Genomic DNA, 17,300 nt, shown 5'->3' on the forward strand with positions numbered 1-17,300 from the left:
GGGATGGAATGGAAAGTTATGTAGTGGAGTGTAGGGCAGGTGAGAAGAGTGGTGTGGAATGGATTGGAATGGAATGGGATGGAATGGAATGGAATGGAATGTAGAGGAGTGTAGTGGGGTGGAATGGACTGGAATGAAATGGGATGGAATGGAATTGACTGGAATGGAAAGGAATGGAATGGAAAGGAATGGAATGGAATGGAATGGAATGGAATGGAATGGAATGGAATGGAATGGAATGGAGTGTAGTGGAGTGGAATGGAATGGAATGGAATGGAGTGTAGTGGAGTGGAATGGACTGGAATGCAATGGGATGGAATGGGATGGAATGGATTTGAATGTAATGGAATGGACTGGAATGTAATGGAGTGCAATGGAGTGGAGAGGAGTGGAATAGAGTGGAGTGGGGTGGAACGGATTCAAATCGAATTGGATGGAATGGAATCGAGTGGAGTGGAGTCGAGTGAAGTGGAATGGAGTGCAATAGAATCAGATGGAATGGAATGGAGTGTTGTGGAATGGAATGGACTGGAATGGAATTGACTGGAGGGAAATGGTATGGAATGGAATGGAATGGAGTGAAATGGAGTGGAGTGGAGATGAGTGTAGTGTGGTCAGTGGAGTGGAGAAGAATAGAGTGTAATGGAATGGGATGGAATGGAATGTTATGTAGTGGAGTGAAGGGGAGGTGAGTGGAGAGGTGAGGAATGGAGTGGAATGGAATGGGATGGAATTGAAAGGAACAGAATGGAGTGCAGTGGAGTGAAGTGGAATGGAATGGACTGAAATGCAAAGGGATGGAATGCAATGGACTGGAATGGAATGGAATGGAATGGAGTGGAGTGGAGTGGAATGGACTGGAATGCAAAGGGATGGAAACTAATGGAATGGAATGGAATGGAATGGAATGGAATGGAATGGAATGGAATGGAAAGGAATGGAATGGAATGGAGTGCAATGGAGTGGAATGGAGTGGAATAGAGTGGAGTGGAATGGATTCGAACTGAATTGGGTGGAATGGAATCAAGAGGAATGGAGTGGAGTGAAGTGGAATGGAGTGCAATGGAATCGGATGGAATGGAATGGAATGGGGTGGGGTGGAATGGAATGGAATGGAATGCAATGGAATGGAGGGAAATGGTATGGAATTCAATGTAATGGATCGGAATGGAATGAAGGGAAATGGTATGGAATGGAAAGGAATGGAGTGAATTGGAGTGGACTGGAGATGAGTGTAGTGGGATCAGAGGAGTGGAGGGGAATGGAGTGTAATGGAAAGGGATGGAATGGAAAGTTATGTACTGGAGTGTGTGGATGTGAGTGGAGTGGTGTGGAATGGACTCGAATGGAATACGATTGAATGGAATGGAATGGAGTGGATTGGAGTGGAGTGGAGTGTAATGGACTGGAATGAAATTGGGTGAAACAGAATGGGCTGGAATGTAATGGAATGTAATGCAATGTAAGGGAATGGAGAGAAATGGTTTGCAATGGAATGGAGAGAAACGATTTGGAATGGAATGGAATGGAGTGAATTGGAGTGGAGTGGAGATGAGTGTAGTGGGGTCATTGGAGTGGAGTGGAATGCATTGTAATGGAATGGGACGGAATGGTACGTTATGTAGTAGAGTGTAGGAGAGGTGAGTGAAGTGGTGTGCAATGGAGTGGAATGGAATGGGATGGGAAGGAATGGAATGGAGTGGAGTGGAGTGAAGTGGAATGGACTGGAATACAATGAGATGGAAGGGAATGGACTGGAATGGAACGGAATGGAATGGAATGGAATGGAGTATAGTGAAGTGGAGTGGAATTGACTGGAATGCAATGGGTTGGAATACAGTGGAGTGGAATATAATGGAATGGAGTGGAATAGAAGGGAATGGAATGGAGGGTAATGGTATGGAATGGAATGCAATGGAGTGAATTGGAGTGGAGTGGAGATGAATGTAGTGAGGTCAGTGGAGAGGAGTGAAATGGAGTGCAATGGAATGGGAATGTACGGAATGTTATGTAGTGGAGTGGAAGGGAGGTTAGTGGAGTGGTGTGGAAAGGAGTTGAATGGAATGGGATGGAATGGTATGGAATGGAGAGGTGTTGATTGGAGTGGAATGGAATGGACTGGAATGCAACGGCATGGAATGGAGTGCAATGCAGTTGAGTAGACAGGAATAGAGTTTAGTGGGGTATAGTGGTTTCAAATTGAATTCTGTGGAATGGAACTGAGTGGGGTGAAGTGGAATGGAGTGCAATGGAATCAGATGGAATGGAATGGAGTGGTGTGGAATGGAATGGAATGGAATGGTGTGGAATGGAATGGAATGGAATGGAGATGAGTGTAGTGTAGTGTAGTGGAGTGGAGTTGAGTGGAGAAGAGTGGAATTGAGAGAAATGGAAGGGAATGGAATGGAAGGGAATGTTACGTAGTGGAGTGTTGGGGAAGTGAGGGAGTTGGTGTGGAATGGACTGGAATGGAATGGGGTGGAATGGAATGGAATGGAGTGGAGTGGAGTGGAATGGATTGCAGTGGAATGGAATGGAAAGAAATGGAATGGAAAGGAATGGAATGGAATGGAATGGAAGGAAACGGTATGGAGTGGAATGGAATGGAATGGGATGGAGGGAATTGGTATGGAATGGAGTGGAATGGATTGAATTGGACTGGAGTGGAGGTGAGTGTACTGGGGTCAGTGGAGTGGAGTGGAATGGAATGTTAGGGAACGGGATGGAATGGAACATTATGTAGCGGAGTGTAGAGGCAGTGAGTGGAGTGCTGTGTAATGAAGTGGAATGTAATGGGAAGGATTGCAATGGAATGGAGTGGAGTGGATTGCAGTGAAGTGGAATGGACTACAATGCAATGGGAGGGAATGGAATGGACTGGAATGGAATGGAATGGAGTAAAGTGGAGTGGAATGGAGTGAAATGCAATGGGATGGAATGGAATGGAATGGAATGGAGTGCAATGGGGTGGAGTTGAGTGGAATAGAGTGGAATGGATTCGAATTGAATTAGATTGAATGGAATCGAGTGGAGTTGAGTGGAGTGGAGTGAAGAGAAATGGAGTGCAATGGAATCGGATGGAATGGAATGGAGTGGTGTGGAATGGAATGGAATGGAACGTAATGGAGTGGAATGGAATGGAGTGGAGGAGAGTGGAGTGGAGTGGAAGGGAATGGAGTGGAGTGGAGTGAATTGGAATGGATAGGAGTGGAATGGAATGGAATTGAATGGAATGGAATGGAGGGACATGGTATGGAATGGAAAAGAGTGAATTGGAGTGCAGTGGAGATGAGTGTACTGGCGTCAGTGGAGTGGAGTGGGATAGAGTGTAATGGAATGGGACGGAATGGAATGTTATGTAGTAGAGTGTAGTGCAGGTGAGTGGAGTGTCGTGGAAAGCAGTTGAATTTAATGGGATGGAATGGAACGGAATGGAGTGGAGTGTAGTGAAGTGCAATGGACACGAATGCAATGGGATGGAATGGAATGGAAAGGAATGGAATGGAAAGGAATAAAATGGTGAAATGAAATGTGAGCTGAGATGGTGACACTGTACTCCAGCTTGGCTGACAGAGTGTGATCCTGACGATAGAAAGGAATGGAATGGAATGGAAGGAAATGGTATGGAATGGAATGGAGTGAATTGGAGGGGAGTGGAGATGGTGTAGTGGGGTCAGTGGATTGGAGTGGAATGGAGTGTAATGGAATGGGATGTAATGAAATATTATGTAGTGGAGTGTAGGAGATGTGAGTGCAGTGGTGAGGAATGGAGTGGAATGGAATGAGATGGAATGGAACGGAATGTAGTGGAGTGGAGTGGAGTGCAACTGAATGGACTGGAATGCAGTGGGATGGAATTGAATGGAATAGAATGGAATGGAATGGAATGGAATGGAATGGAATGGAATGGAATGGAATAAAATGCTGAAATATAATATCAGCTGAGATTGTGCCACCGAACTCCAGCCTGGCTGACAGAGTGAGATCTTGTCGAAAGAAAGGAGTGGAATGGACTGCAGGGAAATGGAATGGAAGGGAATGGCATGGAGTGAATTGGAGTGTAGTGGAAATAAGTGTCGTGTGGTCAGTGGAGTAGAGTGGAATGGAATGGAATGCTATGTGATTGAATGGAACGTTATGTAGTGGAGTGTAGGGGAGTTGAGTGGAGTGATGTGGAATGGATTGTAATGGAATGGGATGGAATGGAATGGAGTGGAGTGGAGAGGAATGGACTTGAATGCAACGGGATGGAATAGAATGGACTGGACTGGAATGCAATGGAGTGGAGTGGAGTGGAGTGGAGTGGAGTGGAGTGGAGTGGAGAGGAATGGACTGGAATGCAACGAGATGGAATGGAATGGACTGGACTGGAATGGAATGGAATGGAGTGGAGTGGAATGGAATTGAATGCAATGGGATGGGATGGAATGGAATGGAATGGAGAGCTATGGAGTGCAGTGGAGTGGAATAGAGTGGAGTGGAGTGGAATGGATTTCAATTGATTTGGATGGAATAAAACAAAGAGATGTGTAGTGGAGTGAAGTGGAATGGAGTGCAATGAATTCGGATAAACTGGAATGGAGTGGAATGGAATGGAATGGAATGGAATGGAATGGAATGGAATGGAGTGGAGTTGAGTGGAATGGACTGGAATGCAATGGGATGGAATAGAATGGAATGGAAGGGAATGGATAGGAATGCAGTGGAAATCAGAAGAGTGGAGTGGAAGAGAGTGCAGTGGAGTGGAATGGATTCAAACTGTATTGGAAGGAATGGAATTGAGTGGAGTGGAGTGGAGTGAAGAGGAATGGAGTGCAATGAAATCCGATGAAATGGAAAGGAGTGGTGTGGATTGGAATGGAATACAATGGAATGGAATGGAAGGGAATGGAATGGAATGCAATGAGATGGAATGGAATGGACTGGAATGGAATGGAATGGAATGCAGGGAAATGGTATGGAACGGAATGGAATGTTGTGAATTGCACTGGAGTGGAGATAACGGTAGTGGGGTGAGTGGAGTGGAGTGGAGTGGAATGGAGTGTGATGGAATGGGTTGAAATGGAACCTTATGTAGTGGAGCGTAGGTGAGGTGAGTGGAGTGCTGTGGAAAAGAGTGGAATGGAATGGAATGGAATGGAATGGAGTGGAGTGGAGTTGAATGGACTAGAATGCAATGGGATTGATTGGAATGGACTGGAATCGAATGGAATGAAACAGAATGGAATAGAGGGAAATGGTATGGAATGGAGTGAATTGGAATGGAGTGGAGATGATTGTAGTGCGGTCAGTGGCGTGGAGTGAAATGGAGTGTAAGGGAAAGGGATGGAATGTAACGTTATGTAGTGAAGTGTAGGGGAGATGAGTGGAGTGGTGTGGAATGGAGTGGAATACAATGGGATGGAATGTAATAGAATGGAGTGGAGTGGAGTGCAGTGGAATGGACTGGAATGCAATGTGAGAGAAAGGAATTTACTGGAATGGAATGGAATGGAATGGAATGGAATGGATTTGAATGGAATGGAGTGGAGTGGAATGGAATGGGGTGCAATGGAGTGGAGTGGAGTGGAATAGAGTGGAGTGGAGTGGAATGCATTTGAATTGAATTGGATGGAATGGAATCGAGTGGAGTGCAGTGGAGTGAAGTGTAATTGAGTGCAATGGAATCAGATGGAATGGTATGGAGTGGTGAGGACTGGAATGGAAAGGAATGGAAGGCAATGTAATGGAGTGCAAAGGGATGGAATGGAATGGACTGGAATGGAATGGAATGGAATGGAATGGAATGGAGTGTAGCGGAGTGGAATGGACGGGAATGCAATGGGATGGAATGGAGCGCAATGGAGTGGAATAGAATGGAGTGGAGTGGAATGGATTCGAACTGAATTGGATGGAATGGTATCGAGTGGAATGGAGTGGATTGAAGTGGAATGGGGTGCAATGGAATTGGATGGAATGGTATGGAGTGGTGTGGACTGGAATGGAATGGAATGGAATGGAAAGGAATGGAAGGTAATGTAATGGAGTGCAAAGGGATGGAATGGAATGGGACTGGAATGGAAAGAAATGGAATGGAATGGAATGGAGAGTAGTGGAGTGGAATGGACTGGAATGCAATGGGATGGAATGGAATGGAGTGCAATGGAGTGGAGTGGAGTGCAATGGATTCGAATTGAATTGGACAGAGTGGAATCAAGTGGAGTGGAGTGAAGTGGAATGGGGTGCAATGGAATTGGATGGAATGGAATGGAGTGGTGTGGAATGGAATGGAGTGGGGTGGAATAGAGTTGAGTGGAGTGGAATGGAGTGGAGTGGAGTGGAGTGGAATGCACTGCAATGCAATGGGATGGCATGGAAAAGACTGGAATGGAATGGGATGGACATGAATGGAATGGAATGGAATGGAAGGGAATGGAATGAAATTGAGTGGAGTGGAGTAGAATGGACTGAAATGCAATGGGATGGAATGGAATGGAATGCAAATGGATGGAATGGAATGGACTGGACTGGAATGGAATGGAATAGAATGGAGTGGAATGGACTGGAATGCAATGGGATGGAATAGAATGGAATGGAAAGGAATGGATAGGAATGCAGTGGAAACCAGAAGAGTGGAGTGGAAGAGAGTGCAGTGGAGTGGAATGGATTCAAACTGAATTGAATAGAATGAAATCAAGTGGAGTGGAGTGGAGTGAAGTGAAGTGGAATGTAGTGCAATGGAATCGGATGGAATTTAATGGGGTCGTGTGGAATGTAATGGAGTGGAATGGAATGGAACGGAAAGGGATGGAATGGAAAGTTATGTAGTGGAGTGTAGGGCAGGTGAGAAGAGTGGTGTGGAATGGATTGGAATGGAATGGGATGGAATGGAATGGAATGGAATGTAGAGGAGTGTAGTGGGGTGGAATGGACTGGAATGAAATGGGATGGAATGGAATTGACTGGAATGGAAAGGAATGGAATGGAAAGGAATGGAATGGAATGGAATGGAATGGAATGGAATGGAATGGAATGGAGTGTAGTGGAGTGGAATGGAATGGAATGGAATGGAGTGTAGTGGAGTGGAATGGACTGGAATGCAATGGGATGGAATGGGATGGAATGGATTTGAATGTAATGGAATGGACTGGAATGTAATGGAGTGCAATGGAGTGGAGAGGAGTGGAATAGAGTGGAGTGGGGTGGAACGGATTCAAATCGAATTGGATGGAATGGAATCGAGTGGAGTGGAGTCGAGTGAAGTGGAATGGAGTGCAATAGAATCAGATGGAATGGAATGGAGTGTTGTGGAATGGAATGGACTGGAATGGAATTGACTGGAGGGAAATGGTATGGAATGGAATGGAATGGAGTGAAATGGAGTGGAGTGGAGATGAGTGTAGTGTGGTCAGTGGAGTGGAGAAGAATAGAGTGTAATGGAATGGGATGGAATGGAATGTTATGTAGTGGAGTGAAGGGGAGGTGAGTGGAGAGGTGAGGAATGGAGTGGAATGGAATGGGATGGAATTGAAAGGAACAGAATGGAGTGCAGTGGAGTGAAGTGGAATGGAATGGACTGAAATGCAAAGGGATGGAATGCAATGGACTGGAATGGAATGGAATGGAATGGAGTGGAGTGGAGTGGAATGGACTGGAATGCAAAGGGATGGAAACTAATGGAATGGAATGGAATGGAATGGAATGGAATGGAATGGAATGGAAAGGAAAGGAATGGAATGGAATGGAGTGCAATGGAGTGGAATGGAGTGGAATAGAGTGGAGTGGAATGGATTCGAACTGAATTGGGTGGAATGGAATCAAGAGGAATGGAGTGGAGTGAAGTGGAATGGAGTGCAATGGAATCGGATGGAATGGAATGGAATGGGGTGGGGTGGAATGGAATGGAATGGAATGCAATGGAATGGAGGGAAATGGTATGGAATTCAATGTAATGGATCGGAATGGAATGAAGGGAAATGGTATGGAATGGAAAGGAATGGAGTGAATTGGAGTGGACTGGAGATGAGTGTAGTGGGATCAGAGGAGTGGAGGGGAATGGAGTGTAATGGAAAGGGATGGAATGGAAAGTTATGTACTGGAGTGTGTGGATGTGAGTGGAGTGGTGTGGAATGGACTCGAATGGAATACGATTGAATGGAATGGAATGGAGTGGATTGGAGTGGAGTGGAGTGTAATGGACTGGAATGAAATTGGGTGAAACAGAATGGGCTGGAATGTAATGGAATGTAATGCAATGTAAGGGAATGGAGAGAAATGGTTTGCAATGGAATGGAGAGAAACGATTTGGAATGGAATGGAATGGAGTGAATTGGAGTGGAGTGGAGATGAGTGTAGTGGGGTCATTGGAGTGGAGTGGAATGCATTGTAATGGAATGGGACGGAATGGTACGTTATGTAGTAGAGTGTAGGAGAGGTGAGTGAAGTGGTGTGCAATGGAGTGGAATGGAATGGGATGGGAAGGAATGGAATGGAGTGGAGTGGAGTGAAGTGGAATGGACTGGAATACAATGAGATGGAAGGGAATGGACTGGAATGGGACGGAATGGAATGGAATGGAATGGAGTATAGTGAAGTGGAGTGGAATTGACTGGAATGCAATGGGTTGGAATACAGTGGAGTGGAATATAATGGAATGGAGTGGAATAGAAGGGAATGGAATGGAGGGTAATGGTATGGAATGGAATGCAATGGAGTGAATTGGAGTGGAGTGGAGATGAATGTAGTGAGGTCAGTGGAGAGGAGTGAAATGGAGTGCAATGGAATGGGAATGTACGGAATGTTATGTAGTGGAGTGGAAGGGAGGTTAGTGGAGTGGTGTGGAAAGGAGTTGAATGGAATGGGATGGAATGGTATGGAATGGAGAGGTGTTGATTGGAGTGGAATGGAATGGACTGGAATGCAACGGCATGGAATGGAGTGCAATGCAGTTGAGTAGACAGGAATAGAGTTTAGTGGGGTATAGTGGTTTCAAATTGAATTCTGTGGAATGGAACTGAGTGGGGTGAAGTGGAATGGAGTGCAATGGAATCAGATGGAATGGAATGGAGTGGTGTGGAATGGAATGGAATGGAATGGTGTGGAATGGAATGGAATGGAATGGAGATGAGTGTAGTGTAGTGTAGTGGAGTGGAGTTGAGTGGAGAAGAGTGGAATTGAGAGAAATGGAAGGGAATGGAATGGAAGGGAATGTTACGTAGTGGAGTGTTGGGGAAGTGAGGGAGTTGGTGTGGAATGGACTGGAATGGAATGGGGTGGAATGGAATGGAATGGAGTGGAGTGGAGTGGAATGGATTGCAGTGGAATGGAATGGAAAGAAATGGAATGGAAAGGAATGGAATGGAATGGAATGGAAGGAAACGGTATGGAGTGGAATGGAATGGAATGGGATGGAGGGAATTGGTATGGAATGGAGTGGAATGGATTGAATTGGACTGGAGTGGAGGTGAGTGTACTGGGGTCAGTGGAGTGGAGTGGAATGGAATGTTAGGGAACGGGATGGAATGGAACATTATGTAGCGGAGTGTAGAGGCAGTGAGTGGAGTGCTGTGTAATGAAGTGGAATGTAATGGGAAGGATTGCAATGGAATGGAGTGGAGTGGATTGCAGTGAAGTGGAATGGACTACAATGCAATGGGAGGGAATGGAATGGACTGGAATGGAATGGAATGGAGTAAAGTGGAGTGGAATGGAGTGAAATGCAATGGGATGGAATGGAATGGAATGGAATGGAGTGCAATGGGGTGGAGTTGAGTGGAATAGAGTGGAATGGATTCGAATTGAATTAGATTGAATGGAATCGAGTGGAGTTGAGTGGAGTGGAGTGAAGAGAAATGGAGTGCAATGGAATCGGATGGAATGGAATGGAGTGGTGTGGAATGGAATGGAATGGAACGTAATGGAGTGGAATGGAATGGAGTGGAGGAGAGTGGAGTGGAGTGGAAGGGAATGGAGTGGAGTGGAGTGAATTGGAATGGATAGGAGTGGAATGGAATGGAATTGAATGGAATGGAATGGAGGGACATGGTATGGAATGGAAAAGAGTGAATTGGAGTGCAGTGGAGATGAGTGTACTGGCGTCAGTGGAGTGGAGTGGGATAGAGTGTAATGGAATGGGACGGAATGGAATGTTATGTAGTAGAGTGTAGTGCAGGTGAGTGGAGTGTCGTGGAAAGCAGTTGAATTTAATGGGATGGAATGGAACGGAATGGAGTGGAGTGTAGTGAAGTGCAATGGACACGAATGCAATGGGATGGAATGGAATGGAAAGGAATGGAATGGAAAGGAATAAAATGGTGAAATGAAATGTGAGCTGAGATGGTGACACTGTACTCCAGCTTGGCTGACAGAGTGTGATCCTGACGATAGAAAGGAATGGAATGGAATGGAAGGAAATGGTATGGAATGGAATGGAGTGAATTGGAGGGGAGTGGAGATGGTGTAGTGGGGTCAGTGGATTGGAGTGGAATGGAGTGTAATGGAATGGGATGTAATGAAATATTATGTAGTGGAGTGTAGGAGATGTGAGTGCAGTGGTGAGGAATGGAGTGGAATGGAATGAGATGGAATGGAACGGAATGTAGTGGAGTGGAGTGGAGTGCAACTGAATGGACTGGAATGCAGTGGGATGGAATTGAATGGAATAGAATGGAATGGAATGGAATGGAATGGAATGGAATGGAATGGAATGGAATAAAATGCTGAAATATAATATCAGCTGAGATTGTGCCACCGAACTCCAGCCTGGCTGACAGAGTGAGATCTTGTCGAAAGAAAGGAGTGGAATGGACTGCAGGGAAATGGAATGGAAGGGAATGGCATGGAGTGAATTGGAGTGTAGTGGAAATAAGTGTCGTGTGGTCAGTGGAGTAGAGTGGAATGGAATGGAATGCTATGTGATTGAATGGAACGTTATGTAGTGGAGTGTAGGGGAGTTGAGTGGAGTGATGTGGAATGGATTGTAATGGAATGGGATGGAATGGAATGGAGTGGAGTGGAGAGGAATGGACTTGAATGCAACGGGATGGAATAGAATGGACTGGACTGGAATGCAACGGAGTGGAGTGGAGTGGAGTGGAGTGGAGTGGAGTGGAGTGGAGAGGAATGGACTGGAATGCAACGAGATGGAATGGAATGGACTGGACTGGAATGGAATGGAATGGAGTGGAGTGGAATGGAATTGAATGCAATGGGATGGGATGGAATGGAATGGAATGGAGAGCTATGGAGTGCAGTGGAGTGGAATAGAGTGGAGTGGAGTGGAATGGATTTCAATTGATTTGGATGGAATAAAACAAAGAGATGTGTAGTGGAGTGAAGTGGAATGGAGTGCAATGAATTCGGATAAACTGGAATGGAGTGGAATGGAATGGAATGGAATGGAATGGAATGGAATGGAATGGAATGGAATGGAGTGGAGTTGAGTGGAATGGACTGGAATGCAATGGGATGGAATAGAATGGAATGGAAGGGAATGGATAGGAATGCAGTGGAAATCAGAAGAGTGGAGTGGAAGAGAGTGCAGTGGAGTGGAATGGATTCAAACTGTATTGGAAGGAATGGAATTGAGTGGAGTGGAGTGGAGTGAAGAGGAATGGAGTGCAATGAAATCCGATGAAATGGAAAGGAGTGGTGTGGACTGGAATGGAATACAATGGAATGGAATGGAAGGGAATGGAATGGAATGCAATGAGATGGAATGGAATGGACTGGAATGGAATGGAATGGAATGCAGGGAAATGGTATGGAACGGAATGGAATGTTGTGAATTGCACTGGAGTGGAGATAAGGGTAGTGGGGTGAGTGGAGTGGAGTGGAGTGGAATGGAGTGTGATGGAATGGGTTGAAATGGAACCTTATGTAGTGGAGCGTAGGTGAGGTGAGTGGAGTGCTGTGGAAAAGAGTGGAATGGAATGGAATGGAATGGAATGGAATGGAATGGAATGGAATGGAGTGGAGTGGAGTTGAATGGACTAGAATGCAATGGGATTGATTGGAATGGACTGGAATCGAATGGAATGAAACAGAATGGAATAGAGGGAAATGGTATGGAATGGAGTGAATTGGAATGGAGTGGAGATGATTGTAGTGCGGTCAGTGGCGTGGAGTGAAATGGAGTGTAAGGGAAAGGGATGGAATGTAACGTTATGTAGTGAAGTGTAGGGGAGATGAGTGGAGTGGTGTGGAATGGAGTGGAATACAATGGGATGGAATGTAATAGAATGGAGTGGAGTGGAGTGCAGTGGAATGGACTGGAATGCAATGTGAGAGAAAGGAATTTACTGGAATGGAATGGAATGGAATGGAATGGAATGGAATGGAATGGATTTGAATGGAATGGAGTGGAGTGGAATGGAATGGGGTGCAATGGAGTGGAGTGGAGTGGAATAGAGTGGAGTGGAGTGGAATGCATTTGAATTGAATTGGATGGAATGGAATCGAGTGGAGTGCAGTGGAGTGAAGTGTAATTGAGTGCAATGGAATCAGATGGAATGGTATGGAGTGGTGAGGACTGGAATGGAAAGGAATGGAAGGCAATGTAATGGAGTGCAAAGGGATGGAATGGAATGGACTGGAATGGAATGGAATGGAATGGAATGGAATGGAATGGAGTGTAGCGGAGTGGAATGGACGGGAATGCAATGGGATGGAACGGAGCGCAATGGAGTGGAATAGAATGGAGTGGAGTGGAATGGATTCGAACTGAATTGGATGGAATGGTATCGAGTGGAATGGAGTGGATTGAAGTGGAATGGGGTGCAATGGAATTGGATGGAATGGTATGGAGTGGTGTGGACTGGAATGGAATGGAATGGAATGGAAAGGAATGGAAGGTAATGTAATGGAGTGCAAAGGGATGGAATGGAATGGGACTGGAATGGAAAGAAATGGAATGGAATGGAATGGAGAGTAGTGGAGTGGAATGGACTGGAATGCAATGGGATGGAATGGAATGGAGTGCAATGGAGTGGAGTGGAGTGCAATGGATTCGAATTGAATTGGACAGAGTGGAATCAAGTGGAGTGGAGTGAAGTGGAATGGGGTGCAATGGAATTGGATGGAATGGAATGGAGTGGTGTGGAATGGAATGGAGTGGGGTGGAATAGAGTTGAGTGGAGTGGAATGGAGTGGAGTGGAGTGGAGTGGAATGCACTGCAATGCAATGGGATGGCATGGAAAAGACTGGAATGGAATGGGATGGACATGAATGGAATGGAATGGAATGGAATGGAAGGGAATGGAATGAAATTGAGTGGAGTGGAGTAGAATGGACTGAAATGCAATGGGATGGAATGGAATGGAATGCAAATGGATGGAATGGAATGGACTGGACTGGAATGGAATGGAATAGAATGGAGTGGAATGGACTGGAATGCAATGGGATGGAATAGAATGGAATGGAAAGGAATGGATAGGAATGCAGTGGAAACCAGAAGAGTGGAGTGGAAGAGAGTGCAGTGGAGTGGAATGGATTCAAACTGAATTGAATAGAATGAAATCAAGTGGAGTGGAGTGGAGTGAAGTGAAGTGGAATGTAGTGCAATGGAATCGGATGGAATTTAATGGGGTCGTGTGGAATGTAATGGAGTGGAATGGAATGGAACGGAAAGGGATGGAATGGAAAGTTATGTAGTGGAGTGTAGGGCAGGTGAGAAGAGTGGTGTGGAATGGATTGGAATGGAATGGGATGGAATGGAATGGAATGGAATGTAGAGGAGTGTAGTGGGGTGGAATGGACTGGAATGAAATGGGATGGAATGGAATTGACTGGAATGGAAAGGAATGGAATGGAAAGGAATGGAATGGAATGGAATGGAATGGAATGGAATGGAATGGAATGGAGTGTAGTGGAGTGGAATGGAATGGAATGGAATGGAGTGTAGTGGAGTGGAATGGACTGGAATGCAATGGGATGGAATGGGATGGAATGGATTTGAATGTAATGGAATGGACTGGAATGTAATGGAGTGCAATGGAGTGGAGAGGAGTGGAATAGAGTGGAGTGGGGTGGAACGGATTCAAATCGAATTGGATGGAATGGAATCGAGTGGAGTGGAGTCGAGTGAAGTGGAATGGAGTGCAATAGAATCAGATGGAATGGAATGGAGTGTTGTGGAATGGAATGGACTGGAATGGAATTGACTGGAGGGAAATGGTATGGAATGGAATGGAATGGAGTGAAATGGAGTGGAGTGGAGATGAGTGTAGTGTGGTCAGTGGAGTGGAGAAGAATAGAGTGTAATGGAATGGGATGGAATGGAATGTTATGTAGTGGAGTGAAGGGGAGGTGAGTGGAGAGGTGAGGAATGGAGTGGAATGGAATGGGATGGAATTGAAAGGAACAGAATGGAGTGCAGTGGAGTGAAGTGGAATGGAATGGACTGAAATGCAAAGGGATGGAATGCAATGGACTGGAATGGAATGGAATGGAATGGAGTGGAGTGGAGTGGAATGGACTGGAATGCAAAGGGATGGAAACTAATGGAATGGAATGGAATGGAATGGAATGGAATGGAATGGAAAGGAATGGAATGGAATGGAGTGCAATCGAGTGGAATGGAGTGGAATAGAGTGGAGTGGAATGGATTCGAACTGAATTGGGTGGAATGGAATCAAGAGGAATGGAGTGGAGTGAAGTGGAATGGAGTGCAATGGAATCGGATGGAATGGAATGGAATGGGGTGGGGTGGAATGGAATGGAATGGAATGCAATGGAATGGAGGGAAATGGTATGGAATTCAATGTAATGGATCGGAATGGAATGAAGGGAAATGGTATGGAATGGAAAGGAATGGAGTGAATTGGAGTGGACTGGAGATGAGTGTAGTGGGATCAGAGGAGTGGAGGGGAATGGAGTGTAATGGAAAGGGATGGAATGGAAAGTTATGTACTGGAGTGTGTGGATGTGAGTGGAGTGGTGTGGAATGGACTCGAATGGAATACGATTGAATGGAATGGAATGGAGTGGATTGGAGTGGAGTGGAGTGTAATGGACTGGAATGAAATTGGGTGAAACAGAATGGGCTGGAATGTAATGGAATGTAATGCAATGTAAGGGAATGGAGAGAAATGGTTTGCAATGGAATGGAGAGAAACGATTTGGAATGGAATGGAATGGAGTGAATTGGAGTGGAGTGGAGATGAGTGTAGTGGGGTCATTGGAGTGGAGTGGAATGCATTGTAATGGAATGGGACGGAATGGTACGTTATGTAGTAGAGTGTAGGAGAGGTGAGTGAAGTGGTGTGCAATGGAGTGGAATGGAATGGGATGGGAAGGAATGGAATGGAGTGGAGTGGAGTGAAGTGGAATGGACTGGAATACAATGAGATGGAAGGGAATGGACTGGAATGGGACGGAATGGAATGGAATGGAATGGAGTATAGTGAAGTGGAGTGGAATTGACTGGAATGCAATGGGTTGGAATACAGTGGAGTGGAATATAATGGAATGGAGTGGAATAGAAGGGAATGGAATGGAGGGTAATGGTATGGAATGGAATGCAATGGAGTGAATTGGAGTGGAGTGGAGATGAATGTAGTGAGGTCAGTGGAGAGGAGTGAAATGGAGTGCAATGGAATGGGAATGTACGGAATGTTATGTAGTGGAGTGGAAGGGAGGTTAGTGGAGTGGTGTGGAAAGGAGTTGAATGGAATGGGATGGAATGGTATGGAATGGAGAGGTGTTGATTGGAGTGGAATGGAATGGACTGGAATGCAACGGCATGGAATGGAGTGCAATGCAGTTGAGTAGACAGGAATAGAGTTTAGTGGGGTATAGTGGTTTCAAATTGAATTCTGTGGAATGGAACTGAGTGGGGTGAAGTGGAATGGAGTGCAATGGAATCAGATGGAATGGAATGGAGTGGTGTGGAATGGAATGGAATGGAGTGGTGTGGAATGGAATGGAATGGAATGGAGATGAGTGGAGTGTAGTGTAGTGGAGTGGAGTTGAGTGGAGAAGAGTGGAATTGAGAGAAATGGAAGGGAATGGAATGGAAGGGAATGTTACGTAGTGGAGTGTTGGGGAAGTGAGGGAGTTGGTGTGGAATGGACTGGAATGGAATGGGGTGGAATGGAATGGAATGGAGTGGAGTGGAGTGGAATGGATTGCAGTGGAATGGAATGGAAAGAAATGGAATGGAAAGGAATGGAATGGAATGGAATGGAAGGAAACGGTATGGAGTGGAATGGAATGGAATGGGATGGAGGGAATTGGTATGGAATGGAGTGGAATGGATTGAATTGGACTGGAGTGGAGGTGAGTGTACTGGGGTCAGTGGAGTGGAGTGGAATGGAATGTTAGGGAACGGGATGGAATGGAACATTATGTAGCGGAGTGTAGAGGCAGTGAGTGGAGTGCTGTGTAATGAAGTGGAATGTAATGGGAAGGATTGCAATGGAATGGAGTGGAGTGGATTGCAGTGAAGTGGAATGGACTACAATGCAATGGGAGGGAATGGAATGGACTGGAATGGAATGGAATGGAGTAAAGTGGAGTGGAATGGAGTGAAATGCAATGGGATGGAATGGAATGGAATGGAATGGAGTGCAATGGGGTGGAGTTGAGTGGAATAGAGTGGAATGGATTCGAATTGAATTAGATTGAATGGAATCGAGTGGAGTTGAGTGGAGTGGAGTGAAGAGAAATGGAGTGCAATGGAATCGGATGGAATGGAATGGAGTGGTGTGGAATGGAATGGAATGGAACGTAATGGAGTGGAATGGAATGGAGTGGAGGAGAGTGGAGTGGAGTGGAAGGGAATGGAGTGGAGTGGAGTGAATTGGAATGGATAGGAGTGGAATGGAATGGAATTGAATGGAATGGAATGGAGGGACATGGTATGGAATGGAAAAGAGTGAATTGGAGTGCAGTGGAGATGAGTGTACTGGCGTCAGTGGAGTGGAGTGGGATAGAGTGTAATGGAATGGGACGGAATGGAATGTTATGTAGTAGAGTGTAGTGCAGGTGAGTGGAGTGTCGTGGAAAGCAGTTGAATTTAATGGGATGGAATGGAACGGAATGGAGTGGAGTGTAGTGAAGTGCAATGGACACGAATGCAATGGGATGGAATGGAATGGAAAGGAATGGAATGGATGGAGTGGAGTGGAATGGAATGGAATGGAATGGAATGGAATGGAATAGAAAAGAATGGAAGAGAATGGAAAGGAAAGGAATGGAATGGAATAGAAGGGAAGGGAATGGAAAGGAAAGGAATTGAATGGAAATGAATGGATTAGAGTGGAGGGAAATTGTATGGAATGGAATGGAATGGAATGGAAGGGAAGGGAAAGGAAAGGAAAGG

This window comes from Symphalangus syndactylus, chromosome 14 (assembly GCF_028878055.3).
Source record: "Symphalangus syndactylus isolate Jambi chromosome 14, NHGRI_mSymSyn1-v2.1_pri, whole genome shotgun sequence".
NCBI lineage: Eukaryota > Metazoa > Chordata > Mammalia > Primates > Hylobatidae > Symphalangus > Symphalangus syndactylus.